The 15,361-nt window shown below is 46.8% G+C and overlaps 1 protein-coding gene and 1 pseudogene across 1 annotated transcript in view; both read right to left on the reverse strand.

Annotated features, from left to right (window-relative positions):
- Positions 1-15,361, reverse strand: part of PRAG1 (PEAK1 related, kinase-activating pseudokinase 1) — a 99,858-nt gene that overhangs the window by 73,124 nt on the left and 11,373 nt on the right. The gene's annotated exons all lie outside the window — the stretch shown is intronic.
- LOC148683411 (BLOC-1-related complex subunit 6-like) lies at positions 5,867-7,392 on the reverse strand (annotated as a pseudogene).

The raw sequence follows: 15,361 nt of genomic DNA on the forward strand, positions 1-15,361 counted from the left end.
AGAATGATGCATATGCTATGGTAATATATCAATAGAATCATAGAATTGTAGTCGGAAAGGACCACAAGGGTCATCTAGTCCAACCCCCTGCAATGCAGGAATTTTTTCCTAAGGTGGGGCTTAACCATGGTTGAAATATTATGCTGATATGCAGCAACGCCTCGGAGCTGTCGTGACTGCGGCCATGCCTTGCCTCACCCTCGCCCGCCCTGCCACCCCCTCTCGCCTGCCCGACCCTCCCGTCCTCTTGCTGCAGAGTTCCAGCATCACAGTGTCACCCAGAGACACCCACAATATGAGTTATCCCTCTCTCTATTTCTTCCTTCCTTCCCTCCCTCTTCCATCCTTAATAAAATATGGGGGGGCAGATAAGCCCCACATAGAAAGCCCATCAACATGGGGGGATGACTCTTTCAAATACGGTATTTACCAGTAATTGGGGGGGGGGGAGAGGCACCTAGGCCTCTAGGAGTTGGCTGCTATGCCTAGGAGTAGGACAATTCAAGAAAGCAGAATGATGCATATGCTATGGTAATATATCAATAGAATCATAGAATTGTAGTCGGAAGGGACCACAAGGGTCATCTAGTCCAACCCCCTGCAATGCAGGAATTTTTTCCTAAGGTGGGGCTTGAACCATGGTTGAAATATTATGCTGATATGCAGCAACGCCTCGGAGCTGTCGTGGCTGCGGCCGTGCCTTGCCTCGCCCTCGCCTGCCCTGCCACCCCCTCTCGCCTGCCCGACCCTCCCTGTCCAGCCAAGCAGGGTAGCCACCAACGCTGCCAGCCCCAGAAGTACAAGGTGGCCGCTGCCGCTGCCGCCACGATGTCATCAGGCCCGCTGGCCCTGTAGCCCCGCCCACATTCCCACTTTGTGGCCCCTCCCCTCCCGTGCCTTGGCCCCGCCCCTGAACGACCATGGCTTGCCCCCCCCTAGTTTTGATCCTGGCTACGCCCCTGAATGCCCATCAACTTTGTGGGGGCCCAGCCGCCTCAAATATTTTATTGTGGGGGCTGTGAAGCCCCCATAGGCGCTAGGAATTGGCTCCTAGGCCCGGTGGTTTTCCTTTACTGAATGCTGTCCCACAGTTCAGACACAGGGGGAAGATGCCTGCCTTCACTGGTACTGCTAAGTACTTAAAAATCCAGTATAAAGGCTCATAAGGTGCAAATCTGCATATACCAATTTTCAGACATATATACACAAATCTAAGGGCTTCCTTCTGTCATTGCTACTTTACGGTTTTCTGGTTACTGAAGGGGATTTTGGAAATCAGTCATCTCACAGGGAGTGGTTTTCTCCAGGCGGGCATGGAATCTTAACATGCCCTTTGTTTTTAAAAAATACCGTAGTTATTCATATTTGTATAATAATAATAATTTATTATTTATACCCTTCCCATCTGGCTGGGTTTCCCCAGCTACTCTGGGCGGCTTCCAACAGAAAAATGAAATAAAATAATCTATTAAACATTAAAAGCCTCCCTAAACAGGGCTGCCTTCAGATGTCTTCTAAAAATCTGGTAGCTGTTTTTCTCTTTGACATCTGGTGGGAGGGCCAGGGCCGTCTTAAGCGCCCCTGGCGCCGTGGTGTGCCGGATCTCTCCGGCGCCCTCCCGCCCCGTTTCCCAGCGCGGTGGGCGCCGTGCGCAGCTGCGCGGCGGACCGGCCAGCCAGCGGGCGGGCGCAGCTCGCGGCGCTCTCCTGGCGGGCCGGCGCCATGGTGCCCTGCGCCACCGGGGGTCTACCTAGAGCCGGCGCTGGGGAGGGCGTTCTACAGGGCGGGCGCCACCACCGAGAAGGCCCTCTGCCTGGTTCCCTGTAACTTGGCTTCTCGCAATGAGGGAACCGCCAGAAGGCCCTCGGTGTTCCACAGGGCGGGCGCCACTACCGAGAAGGCCCTCTGTCTAGTTCCCTGCAACTTGGCTTCTCACAACGAGGGAACCGCCAGAAGACCCTCAGCGCTGGACCTCAGTGTCCGGGCAGAACGATGGGGGTGGAGACGCTCCTTCAGGTATACTGGACCGAGGCCGTTTAGGGCTTTAAAGGTCAGCACCAACACTTCGAACTGTGCTCGGAAACTTTCCTGTATCCCAGGAAAGGAGGAGGAAGTGGGGAATTGGCAAAGGGGTGGGGGGAAAGCACACCTCTTCCTTCCTGAGAAAGTGATGACTCAGGGAAAATATTCCTCACAGGGAAGGAGCGGAGGGCAGCTTTGGCAAAGAAGCAGAAATGGACCACGTTGCCATTTTCTGTTCCGCCCCTCCACTGCATGCGTTGTGGGGCAGAGGCATGCTCAGGGGTCTAACCCTGCTCATCTGCTTCTGCCGCCACTAGAGCCAGCAAGGCCTAGTGCTCAGGCTGGGGCTGGGGCGTCTTCTCTTTCCTTGCCTGGGCAACAGCTGGTGACTCCTAGCCTCAGCAGGTCCTGTTGTTCCTAGTTGGGTGGCTGCCCCACAGGCGGTGATATGAAATCTGTCTCTGCCAAAATTTGGAAAGGAGAGAAAATCCCATTGTTAACAGAATGGCAGATTAAACTGTGTGAGTTCTTGGAACTGGCAAAATTGACGGCAATTGAGTAATTCAAACCAGAGTGTAATTAAAGAATGGGAAGAAGTAAAGGAATATATGAAAAAATATGGTTCCGGATTTGAATTGTTCATAAATAATATGTGAAACATGCAGGGGTGAACAAATAAGAAAATAAATACAGAATAAGAGGATTAACGTGGATATAACACAACAATGAGAAAAATTTGGACATTGAGATCACACACAGGTGAGGGGGAGTTGGGTTCAAGAGGGTATAGGGCAGGCATCCCCAAACTGCAGCCCTCCAGATGTTTTGGCCTACAACTCCCATGATCCCTAGCTAACTGGACCAGTGGTTGGGGAAGATGGGAATTGTAGTCCAAAACATCTGGAGGGCCGAAGTTTGGGGATGCCTGGTATAGAGGTACAGAGGTAGAGGATGGAATTTTAAGTGTAGATATGTGTTTGATGATTGTATATTTGGAGATTGATATGTTTGTATGGTTTTTTTAATGTATATATGAAAATTTAATTTAAGAAAATGTCAAAAAAGAAAAAGAAATTTGTCTCAGCCCTCCTGGCCAATTTCTCGTTGCCATTGCACTGGATATGTAGATGGCTCATAGCAACAGCCATGATTTCACCCCCATAAAAATTCAGTGCTCTGGAAATGACTTGCTCAGGGGCAAAGACTGCAAAACGGCCGGGCAGTATCTGCACACAATGGATGCTGTTCTACTCTCACATCTGACACCCACCGTTCCTGCGGGCATATCCAAGATATGACACAAAGCCCTGCCTTCCACACCATTCTCCAAGGGAAATCAAATCATAAAATACAAAAGCACACAAACAGCCGACCCAAACACCATTTGAATCCAAAATTATTCATGACAACCTAGCATGCCCCCCCCCGTGCAGCATTCCTTTGTCAACTCTCCCTACCTCCACCAATGCAATATCACACAGTGTTTCTCAAACTTGGGTCTCCAGATGTTGTTGTACTACAACTCCCACCATCCCTGACCGCTGGTCCTGCTAGCTAAGAATGATGGGAGTTGTAGTCCTACAACAGCTGGAGGGACCTAGCATTTCTTTCAAGAGTCTCCCCCCCCTCACCTTTTTTCCCACCACTGATGCAAGGATAGCACTTTATTAAATCGAGGAATATTTGTAGCCTTCTATGCAAACATGCAGTTGCAAGGAAATCGATGTTTTGTCATTATTATTTAAAATTTCAATTGCTGCTGTAACTATGAACACCCTATAAACCCATACCTTCTCCCTTTGGAACAATATCCTTGAAAACAGGCAGTCCAGTCATACCTCGGGTTAAGTACGCTTCAAGTTGAGTACTTTCAATTTAAGTACTCCATGGACCCGTCTGGAACGGATTATTCCACTTTCCATTACTTTTAATGGGAAAGTTCGCTTCAGGTTAAGTACGCTTCAGGTTAAGTACAGACTTCCAGAACCAATTAAGTACTTAACCTGAGGTACCGCTCTACTGTAGTTTTCACAGTTAGAAATCTATGTCATTGTATGTATGTACTCACCCAGTATTTCCCTAGAAATTTAGCAGGAAGGAAAGGGGCATGTCAGTAGTAAGAGGAGAGAGTTTGCTTGTTTTAGCAAAACCTAAAAATAAAATTTTCTGATTCATATGCCATTTTTCAGGGAGACGCAACAACCACATGGGACCAGAGAACAGAAAACCTTGTTTTTGTACTTCGTTATCTGGAAGGGCAAATTTTGGAAGCAATTGCAAATGAGTAAGATGAAAGAACAAGGGCGGTGTGAGGGGGGAGTAAATGGGAATGTAGTTGCCAGCTGCCTCTTGAGACTACAAATTTAAACCAGTTTTGAGTCAGTTCAACAGGGTTTGCTTCAAACTAAGTACTCCTGGGTAGAGATGGGGGGAGGGATTTGATTTTGTTTGTATTTTAAAGACTACCTATTTGTACTCATCGAACCAATTCGTGAATGGAACACAACTACCCTATGAAATTCACACTTCTCTGAATGTTGCAAAGCACTTATTCAACCAGGGGAAATTATCTTACAGGGAATTGTGCATTAAAATGCATACATTAGTTAAAATAACATGAAAAATGCATTATATTAGGGAAGAGAGCTTGCAAAAATCTGCATGGGAGCCCAAACTGCATACAACATATTAAGAGAAAGTCGCAATAAACTGCTGATGAATTTTCATGACAATTTTTTTTTTAAGTGCTGCAGAAAAACGGAGAACTGAATTTAAGACGGGAAAATTGAGAAACAGATAGAAACCAAAATGAACAGATTCATCCATGCCTACTTCTAGGAACTATAGGCAGAACTATATAAGGCAGAAATTCCCAAACTTATGTGCAGGGGAATGCTAGTGTGCCATGCATAATAAACTGCTAGTGCATCATTACAAATAAAATAAGTTAATGAAGTAGTTAAAAGCTCTGTGAGCTCACAGTACCTGCCCTTAGGAAAGGCGGCCCCCTGTTTCTTTGCATGCGCTGATCTGAGCTTGCCTCATTCCTGATACAGAGGTGTAGCAGAATTACCTGCCCTCTGAGGTGTCTCCTTTTGAGATGCTGCATGAATCACTCCTGTGAGCTTCCTTCCTTCTAGTTAGGGGAAATTGCACAAAACAGGGGCTTGCCCTAGAGTAATTCTCACTTTTGGAAGCTGTGGCTGGATGGTTACGTGGGAGCCGGTTGAAGTTAAATCCTTCGAAGACAGAGGTCCTTTGGCTGGGTCGGGACGATATGGGATTGGGGGGGGGCAACTCCCATCTCTTGCGGGGGTGCAATTAGTGCCAGCACCATCCGTTAAGAGTTTGGGTGTAATCTTAGACACCTCCCTTTCTATGGAGGCGCAGATGGCAGCTATAACGAAGGCGGCATTTTTTCATCTCCGCCAAGCTAAGCAGTTGGATCCTTACATATCTCACCCTGACCTCACTGTGATCCACACGATGGTCACCTCCAGGCTTTATTATTGTAACTCATTCTACGTGGGGCTCCCCTTGAGACTGACCCAGAAACTCCAGTGGGTGCAGAATGCCGCGACCAGACTCTTTACAGGGTCCTTGCCGCAGGATCACATTCACCTGGTGCTATACCAGCTGCACTGGCTCCCGGTGGAGTACAAGATCAGGTTTAAGGTGCTGGTTTTAACCTTTAAAGCCCTATATGGCCTAGGACCCTTGTACCTACGGGACCGCCTCTCCTGGTATGTCCCACGGAGGACCTTACGGTCTCCAAATAAAAACATCGTGGAGATCCTGGGCCACAGGGAGGTTAGGCTGGGCTCGACCAGAGCCAGGGCTTTTTCAGCTGTGGCCCCAATCTGGTGGAACACTCTGTCACAAAAGACTAGGGCCCTGTGGGACTTGACATCTTTCCGCAGGGCCTGCAAGACAGAGCTGTTCTGCCAGGCCTTTGGCCAAGGCACAGTCTGACCCCCCTCCATCTGTAATCCTCATAGAACGCTAACCCAATGGTTGCCATTAATTTGATTCTGAATCGATTTTAGAATGTATATACTCGAGTATAAGCCAACCCAAATATAAGCCGAGGCACCTAATTTTACCACAAGAACTGGGAAAACTTATTGACTCGAGTATAAGCCTTGGGTGGGAAATGCAGCAGCTACTGGTAAATTTTTGCACAGTTTCGAACAAAAGTTTGGTTAAGAGAAAGCTATGCAATTGTCCTGAGATCAACAGAGAAAAAGGCCAGAGGGGCTTTGATGGGGAAGCCACCGGCGCCGAGGACAGAGGAGTTGTTGTCTGGAAACCAGCTTACTTTGTTTCTGCGCCAGGCACCAAGTGAGACTTGCAAGGCCTATTTGCAGAGCCCCTTGAGTTTCTCCAGCTCAAGGGGCTCTCCGGCACATCATGTCCCGGATATGCCGGGCCAAGGCTGGCAACCGGCTGCATCGTCTTGTCCAGCTTCTCGCAGCGCGCCATCAGGGTGTACATGGAGCGGATGCTCATGTCCACCGCCTCGCCCAGACTCTCCTGGCACCTGCGCCGCTGCCTGCAGGGCCAGAGCCACCAGGTCCTGCAGCGCCATGGGGTCCACGGTGGGGATGAGGCAGCCGGAGCCCGGCGAGGCACTGCAACGCATCTGCTGCTCGAAGTCGCTGGCTACAAAGTGCGTGAGGCGCCTATCCCAGCGCACGCTGCCCTTGCGCTCCAGGCTGCTTGGCGGCTCCTCCGACAGGCTTCCTGCACTGCACTGGAGAACAGGTAAGTGGGACCCTCACTCGAGTATAAGCCGAGGGGGGCTGTTTCAGCATTAAAAATATGCTGAAAAACTTGGCTTATACAAGAGTATATATGGTAATTGATGGTGTGGTTTTTTACACTGTGCTATTTTTACTTGTTGTTAGCCGCTCTGAGCCTGGCTTTGGCCAGGGAGGGCGGGATACAAATAAAAGTTGTTTATTATTATCATCATCATCATCATCATCATCATCATCATCATCATTACTATTTATTTTGCACACTCTAAAAATGTAAAGCCTTTTGGGGGGGAGTAGGAACGAAGTGTGCCTTCAATTTCACTCTAGGAAAAGGAAAAGAAAAAGAATGTGACTCAGCTCTCAAAACTTTTAGGGATATGTATCATCATGACACAGTTACAATTCCCGGAAATTTTTGGGGAGTGAGCCAAGAGTGTCAAGTGGTTCCAACCTGTTTATTTGTTGTATAGGAGCTGGGACCTCTGGCAGAGTTCTCTGCCTCTGAACACAGCTACCATTCCCCTGGCACTCTGGGTGAAGCCATGACAATTAAACTCCCTAACTTCAAGAATCAATATTTGAAATCTCTTTAATGCCCACCTCCCCACATCACCCTTTATTATTTGGCTTTTGTGGCTGCCACTACGATGGTGTAACAACGATGGCAAATCTTCCCTATCTCTCTCACGGAAAGGATGCTGAAATAGAAATATCGCATCTTGCATTTTTGCCTTTCTTTAGTTCTCCAGAGAAATTGTTGAACCACTGGGCACAATAACACTACTGTGTCATTAAGACATGGGAATCTTTTATTTACTAGATTCCCGACAAAACCTTCCAATGGCTTCTGAATCTACTCTAACAAAGGTAATTCTCCAGTTACACGCTAGCTCAACAGTGGCCAATCAATTAATCACTCGAGCCTTTCTTTAACATCTGTGTGCAGAAAGCTTTATGAATATTAAATAGCTCATCTCCATGGAACCCTTTATCAAGACAGGGCAAAATAAATTGTATGGATTGAATCCCAGTGTTGTTGTTGCTGAAGTGCTTTCGTGACATATTATTAATATGAATAACAAGTGGATTTTATGTCCTTTTTGGTGTATGTTGTTGTTAAGATATTACTCATTGCTTTTAACAAGAGTCTCAAAGTGACCTGCTGGGAGAAAAATATCGTAAGTCGAAGCAACCGTATCTAAAAATTCGTGAGTAGTAAAAAATCCTATCTAAACCGCATCCAAGATGGCGGACGGAGCTCCGTTCGTAAGTAGAAACATTCGTAAGTAGAGTTATTCGTAAGTAGAGGTACCACTGTATAAGGAACCAAAAGTTTGCTAAACAATTGCAAGTTCTGAGGAAAAGCTGAGCTTCACAAACATCCCTTGTCCTTTGCCTAACCCTCAGTTCACCAAGCCATCAATCAGAGGTGGTGGGGTTTAATAAGCATGTTGAACTTGTTCCTGAATCCAAGCTGCTACTCAGTCATTGGAGTTCACTGGGTGATCTTGGTCAGCCTCACAGGTACTTCACAGGATTATTGTGACAATAAAAGGAATTGTTGGAATTCTGGGTTGCTGGAATTTGGGCAAGCCTTCAGCATGGGACAGGGACACGGGTGGCGCTGTGGTCTAAACCACTGTGGTCTAAACCACTAAACCACTGAGCCTCTTGGGCTTTGCCGATCAGAAGGTTGGCGGTTCGAATCCCCGTGGCGGGGTGAGCTCCCGTTGCTCGGTCCCAGCTCCTGTCAACCTAGCAGTTTGAAAGCACGCCAAAAAGTGCAAGTAGATAAATAGGTACCGCTCTGGCAGGAAGATAAATAAATGGCATTTCCGTGCGCTGCTCTGGTTTCAGTGTTCCGTTGCGCCAGAAGCAGCTTAGTCATGCTGGCCACATGACCTGGAAAAACTGCGGACAAACACCGGCTCCCTCAGCCAGTAAAGCGAGATGAGCGCCACAACCCCAGAGTCATCTGCGACTGGACTTAACTGTCAGGGGTCCTTTACCTTTTACCTTTCAGCATAGGACAGTCAGTGGAAATGGGCACACGTTAATTGTTTATACTGGCAGAAAGCAAATAGCTAGGATGTATTTAGGTGGTGAGGAATAAGATAAGAGATTGCCAATCAAGACATCACCACGCACATGACGTACCACTTGCCAAAACTGAGGAAAGGCCACAGCTCAGTGACAGAGCATCTGACTTGCATGCAGAAGGTCCCAGGATGTTACTAGCCCCAAAATGGAAAGATGACAAGATACCAACTAAAGAAGAATGACAAGACAAACTGATGGCTTCCAGTACGTTTCCGAGCACAGTTCAAAGTGTTGGTGCTGACCTTTAAAGCCCTAAACGGCCTCGGTCCAGTATACCTAAAGGAGCGTCTCCACCCCCATCGTTCTGCCCGGACACTGAGGTCCAGCTCCGAGGGCCTTCTGGCGGTTCCCTCATTGCGAGAAGCCAAGTTGCAGGGAACCAGGCAGAGGGCCTTCTCGGTGGTGGCGCCCGCCCTGTGGAACGCCCTTCCATCAGATGTCAAAAAGGAAAACAGCTACCAGATTTTTAGAAGACATCTGAAGGCAGCCCTGTTTAGGGAGGCTTTTAATGTTTAAGAAATTAGTATATTTTAATGTTTCTGTTGGAAGCCGCCCAGAGTGGCTGGGGAAACCCAGCCAGATGGGCGGGGTATAAATAATAAATTATTATTATTATTATTATTATTATTATTATTATTATTATTATTATGGACTATGCGGAAATGGTGAAGCTAACTGGGGAAAGTTAGAGACAAAAACAATAGAGAATTCAAAAAAAGACTGGGAACCATTTATGTTGTACTTACAGAAACATTGTAAAGAAGTGAACTCACAAGCAGGGTTTGAGTACAGACAATTAACAAAACGAACATAGAGACTGAGATGTAAAAATTGGGAAATAATAGTGTAAGAGGCAATTTGAAAACAATTATGGTATAAGAAGGAGAATAATAGAACAATATTTAATCTAAAGAATGTAATATTAACATATAATAAAATAAGCAGGAGAAGTTAATATGTAAAGAACCAGAAGAGGAAGTTGAGGGAAGTCATGTGGGGGGGGGGAGTATGGGAATTGTATTTTTTCTTTTTCTTTGAGATAATGTCATTGTAAGGTTCTCCACATAGGAAAGAGTTCCTGCCTGAAACTCTGAAGAGCTGCTGCCAATCAAGGTAAAAACCACTGAGCTAGACAGACCAATGATCTGACTCAGTATAAGGAAGTTTCCGAAAGGAAGGACTCAGTATAAGGAAGTTTTCCGAAAGTTTCCACCAGCAATTACTGTTGATGCTTAACAGGTTACTTTTGTTCATTGACTTTCCATGGAATGGGTAAATCCAGATTAAATGAATAAAAAGGACAACCTTTCTTTTTCTTCCTTGATGGCAGCAACATCAGGTAGACAATGCAAAACACTTTAGAACATAAGGGTAAAGGGACCCTTGACCATGGACGACTCTGAGGCTGCGGTGCTTATCTCTCTCTACTGGCCAAGGGAGCTGGCGTACAGCTTCTGGGTCATGTGGCCAGCATGACTAAGCCGCTTCTGGTGAACCAGAGCAGTGCACGGAAATGCCATTTACCTTCCCCCTGGAGCGGTACCTATTTATCTACTTGCACTTTGTGCTTTCGAACTGCTAGGTTGGCAAGAGCAGGGACTGAGCAACGGGAGCTCACCCCATCGTGGGGATTCGAACCGCCGACCTTCTGATCGCCAAGCCCTAGGCTCAGTGGTTTAACCCACAGCGCCACCTGCGTCCCTTACTTTAGAACAGGGGTCAGCAACCTTTTTCAGCCGTGGGCCTGTCCACCATCCCTCGGACCATGTGGTGGGCCGGACTATATTTTGGAGGAAAAAATGAACAAATTCCTATGCCCCACAAACAACCCAGAGATACATTTTAAATAAAAGCGCACATTCTACTCATGTTAAAATACCAGGCAGGCCCCACAAATAACCCAGAGATGCATTATAAATAAAAGGACACATTCTACTCATGTAAAAACACGCTGATTCCCGGACCGTCCGCGGGCCGCATTGAGAAGGCGATTGGGCCGCATCCGGCCCATGGGCCTGAGGTTGCCTACAGGGCCGTCTCAAGCCAGTTGGGCACCCTGGCGCCGTGGCGTAGAGATCGCTCCGGCGCCCCCGCCCTGGTGGGTGGGCGCAGCGCCCTCCTGCCGGCCTGGCGCCCCGCGCCACCGAGACTACCCCTAGAGCCGGGCCTGGTTGCCTACCCCTGCTTTAGAACATGAACAGCGCCAATTCCACACCAAACTGCTGTCTGGAAGCACCCTTGTGTGCTGCAGTTTTGAGCTTCTCAAACGGGTCCTTTAAAATGTTTGGAAAGTAATATACCGGTAACTGAAAATGCATTTTGTACAATGCATACTTTCAGAGACTGAAAGCAGCTCAACAGCAGAGCCTGTTATTACAGCCCACATGCAGCCTCGGCTGTCAGCCTATGGGTGCCCCCTGCCCCCTGCCTAACAGGGTGCCCCCCTGCCTCGGCTGACGGCCGAGGCTGCATATGAAGGCAACTGTGGCTTCTGCCTGGATTATGCAGAATGTGTGTAAGGTCATTATGGAAAAGTTGTGGAGAACTCGGAAGCTTGCCACATTGAGTCTTTTTGCTTGGTCCTAATAAAGGTATTACCCAAGTGTGGACTTTGTGGAACTTTTCTAGAGACACTTCCATTTCCCTGCAGCTGTGCACAGATCATGGATTTAGGCAGCTGTGGTCAAGCAGACCTCTTTCTCCATCCTCACCCCAACATGGATTCTTTGCTATTTATTTGGGAAGTGGCTGCCTGCAGCAGGGGCTTGTCCACGGTGGAGGGCTGGCGATGCAACTCTCTCTACCCAAGGTTTAGGTTGAGGGAGGAAGCTATTTTGCCAAACCCATGGCACTGTTAAAATCACTGACTCAAAGCCACTTTTCTGCTGACTCTGCTGTGTTGGGTTTTAAATGATTCAACTGCATTGTTATGACAATGTTCTCATGGTTTTTGCTGTAAACCACCTTAAGTAAAATGCTTTCTATCTAGTGTGGTGCAGTGTTTATAGCGTCTGATTTAGACGGGGGGAAACCTGGGTTCAAATCCACCCACAGTGACTCTGTCTCTCAGCCTAGCCTACTTTTCAAGAACAACCATTGTGGCACCTTAATGACGAACAATGTCATTATGGCACGTAAGATTTCATGGGCCAAAGTCCACTTCATCAGGCGCATGATGTGAAGTCCTAAACTGTCAGGAGTGCATAACCATGTGGGTTGAGGGAATGGAGAGGAGGATTGAGGTCGGAGGGAAAGATAATGTAAAAAATGAACAGACAGCTATAGATAGCTAAAATCAAAATGGTTACTGTGCCAAGTGACCAACCAGTGCTGACAATAATACAAATATTGGTAAGATAATGAACAAACCTGAGATTATACAAGACCAGGGCTTTTTTTCAGTCGGAAGTCTGTTCCGGCACCTCTCAGGTGGGTGCCAAGACTATTTTATTCTGAAGAAAAAAGTGTGGCATGTATGCCATATTGATTTTGTTAGAAAAAATGCAATATGTTGTTTGCTGTTGCTATTTATTTGACTTGTTAGTCAAATAAAAAAATTCCTTCAGTATCACCTTAAAGACCAACTAAGTTTTTATGTTGGTATGAGCTTTTGTGTGCATGCACACTTCGTCAGATATGAAGGATTTTTTTTATTTTGCTTCGACTCAGACCAACATGGCTACCTACCTGTTGTTAGCCAAATGTTACCCAAAAGTCTTGAAGCAACCTACAATTAAGTGTGCGTGCACACACACAAAACCAACACTTTTTATAACAAAATAAAAAAATTCCTTCAGTAGCACCTTAAAGACCAACTAAGTTTATATTTTGGTATGAGCTTTCGTGTGCATGCAGATATCTGAAGAAGTGTGCATGCACACGAAAGCTCATACCAAAATAAAAACTTAGTTGGTCTTTAAGGTGCTACTGAAGGAATTTTTTTATTTTGCTTCGACTCAGACCAACACGGCTACCTACCTGTAACTTTTTATAACATTATTGACTATTACTGAATACATAATATTACTGAGTATTACTGAATGAATATAATATTAATGTAAGGTAAAGGTAAAGGGACCCTTGACCATTAGGTCCAGTCGTGACCGACTCTGGGGTTGCGCGCTCATCTCGCATTATTGGCCGAGGGAGCCGGCGTATAGCTTCCAGGTCATGTGGCCAGCATGACAAAGCCGCTTCTGGCAAACCAGAGCAGCACATGGAAACGCCGTTTACCTTCCCGCTGTAGCGGTTCCTATTTATCTACTTGCACTTTGACGTGCTTTCGAACTGCTAGGTTGGCAGGAGCTGGGACCAAGCAACGGGAGCTCACCCCGTCACAGGGATTCGAACCGCCGACCTTCTGATCAGCAAGCCCTAGGCTCAGTGGTTTAACCACAGCGCCACCTGGGTCCCTTATATTAATGTAGTATTACTCAATGAATAACGTCAACTTGGTATAATTCATCCATTCTAGGGCCATGGCCCTTTAACAATTTCACTTTCAAAAGTGTTTTGATGGTGGTTCTTTATCTTGAAAGGGGCTAAGAGGAAGCCAACCCCCTACTTCTTAATGCCTCAACAGTCTCCACACAGATTCTTTCAAAGAATCGCCAAGCTGACCAGGAGCCAGATCTGGGCACTGGGGCAAAGACAGACCCCTGCTTTTATATACACACACCCCAGGGACAGTACTTGCTAAGAAATTCTTGGATAATAGGTCTTTTGACTGAATGTGTAGATTTTGCTTTTGAAGGCTGTGGCGATGCCTGGAGAAGTGGACCACGGGCCTTGTGACACGTCTGATTAACAAATGGCCTTTGTCCTGCAGTCGCTACCAGGACACCTGCAGCTGCGCCAGCATGCCTCTCACAATAGGAGGGCTTTGTTAGGCGGGCGGCCTCCAAAGGATGGTGCAAAGGAGCGTAAAAAGGGAAAGTTTTTCCCCCATTAAGTCATTGAGTCTCCCCCAAATAGAGCTGTGTCATATAAAAACTCTTGTCTTCATGTGTTAACTTGGAAGGGCCTGGAGGGCTGGTTCATAAACAGATGAGCCTTTTTGTGCCGCATTTTCCCTTTTTGAAAAGAACTGGCCATTTTGCAAATCCCAATTATTGTCATTTGCTTCAGACAGCATTCCTGATCACAGCTGGCAAAAAAACCCCACAAACAGAATGGCTTGGAACTGGTGCCTAAGATAAAAATATGTCTTCAGAAATGAGGGGGCAATGCTGCTTTTGTCTAGTGCTCAACGACAATGGCAATTGGCTGCTTTCTGCTGCTGTTATGGAGTGTGTGTGATGCTCTGTGTAAATGTGCTTGGGTTGTAATGTATTTTTTACTTGCATGTGTGTTTTAAATTTGTTGCCCGTGACTTGGAGCAACGGACAAGTTTGATACTATTGTTTAATCGTTGTGGTTTTGAAACCGAGAATCCAGAGTCCTCTAACAGAATTTAGCATAACATTTAATTATGTACCATTTAATATTTGATCATATTAAAGAAATTAATGTTGCGGTCCTGTGCACTTGCAGGGGAGGCAAGAAACTGCACTGAATTCAGTGGGACTTCCTTCCAGGTAAACATCAGATTGTTTTATTACAGTGTCTTGCCTGGGACGGGGCACCCCATGGCTTCGAAATCTAGATTAACCTTCCTCAACCTGGTGCCCGCTAGACAGAGGTGCCAGCTTGCAAGGGCAATGGGGCTGACATCACACACATGATGTCAGGATGTTGGGAGGAGCTGGGGGCAGAGCCGAACACGGAAGCTGCATGGCTTCAATGGCTGGCAGCTCCTCTTCTACCTCCTCCTGGTGGGAGGTGCTTTGACCCTCCTTCCTTCTGCGGCAGGAGGAGCAGAAGGAGCCGGCCACTGGAGCTGCGCCATGTTCGACTCCGTGCTTCGCCTCTGAGCTTTTGGGGCATTGGAGACCCAGCCCCCACCCCAAAAATATAGGGCTTGGCCCCCAGGAGCTGGAGTTTCTGCCACCAGATGTTTTGGACAATGCGGCCTCATCAGCCCCAAGCAGCATGCCTGTGCTTAGTGTGGCCGATAGGAGTTCTAGTCTAAAATATCTGGAGATCACCAGGTTGGGAAAGGCCGACCTTGGGTTGTATTCAGTTACTGCAGAGGCAGCTGAATCTGGCATGGTAAAGAAAGGAATCCTACCCTCTCGACTAGTAATCATTACACAGTAGGCCTGTTGAATAAATGATTACTTAGGATGTGTGCAGAGTTTACTTTTAAAGTGCATTAGAAGCACATTCCCCCCCAAAGAATTCTGGCCACTGCAATTCCCCCCTCACAGAGTTAACAAACTATAGTGCCCAGAATTCTTTGAGGAAAATGGTGTGCTTTGAATATGCGCTAAAGGCATAGTGTGTAGGCAGCTGTATGTGTTCAGACAATATTTTTTGTCAGTACATGAAGGTAACTGAAGTTACAGGATCCAATTCTGACCTAACTGGCTGGTTTTATT

Source organism: Zootoca vivipara, chromosome 15, assembly GCF_965207765.1.
Source record: "Zootoca vivipara chromosome 15, rZooViv2.hap1.1, whole genome shotgun sequence".
Classification (NCBI taxonomy): Eukaryota; Metazoa; Chordata; class Lepidosauria; order Squamata; family Lacertidae; genus Zootoca; species Zootoca vivipara.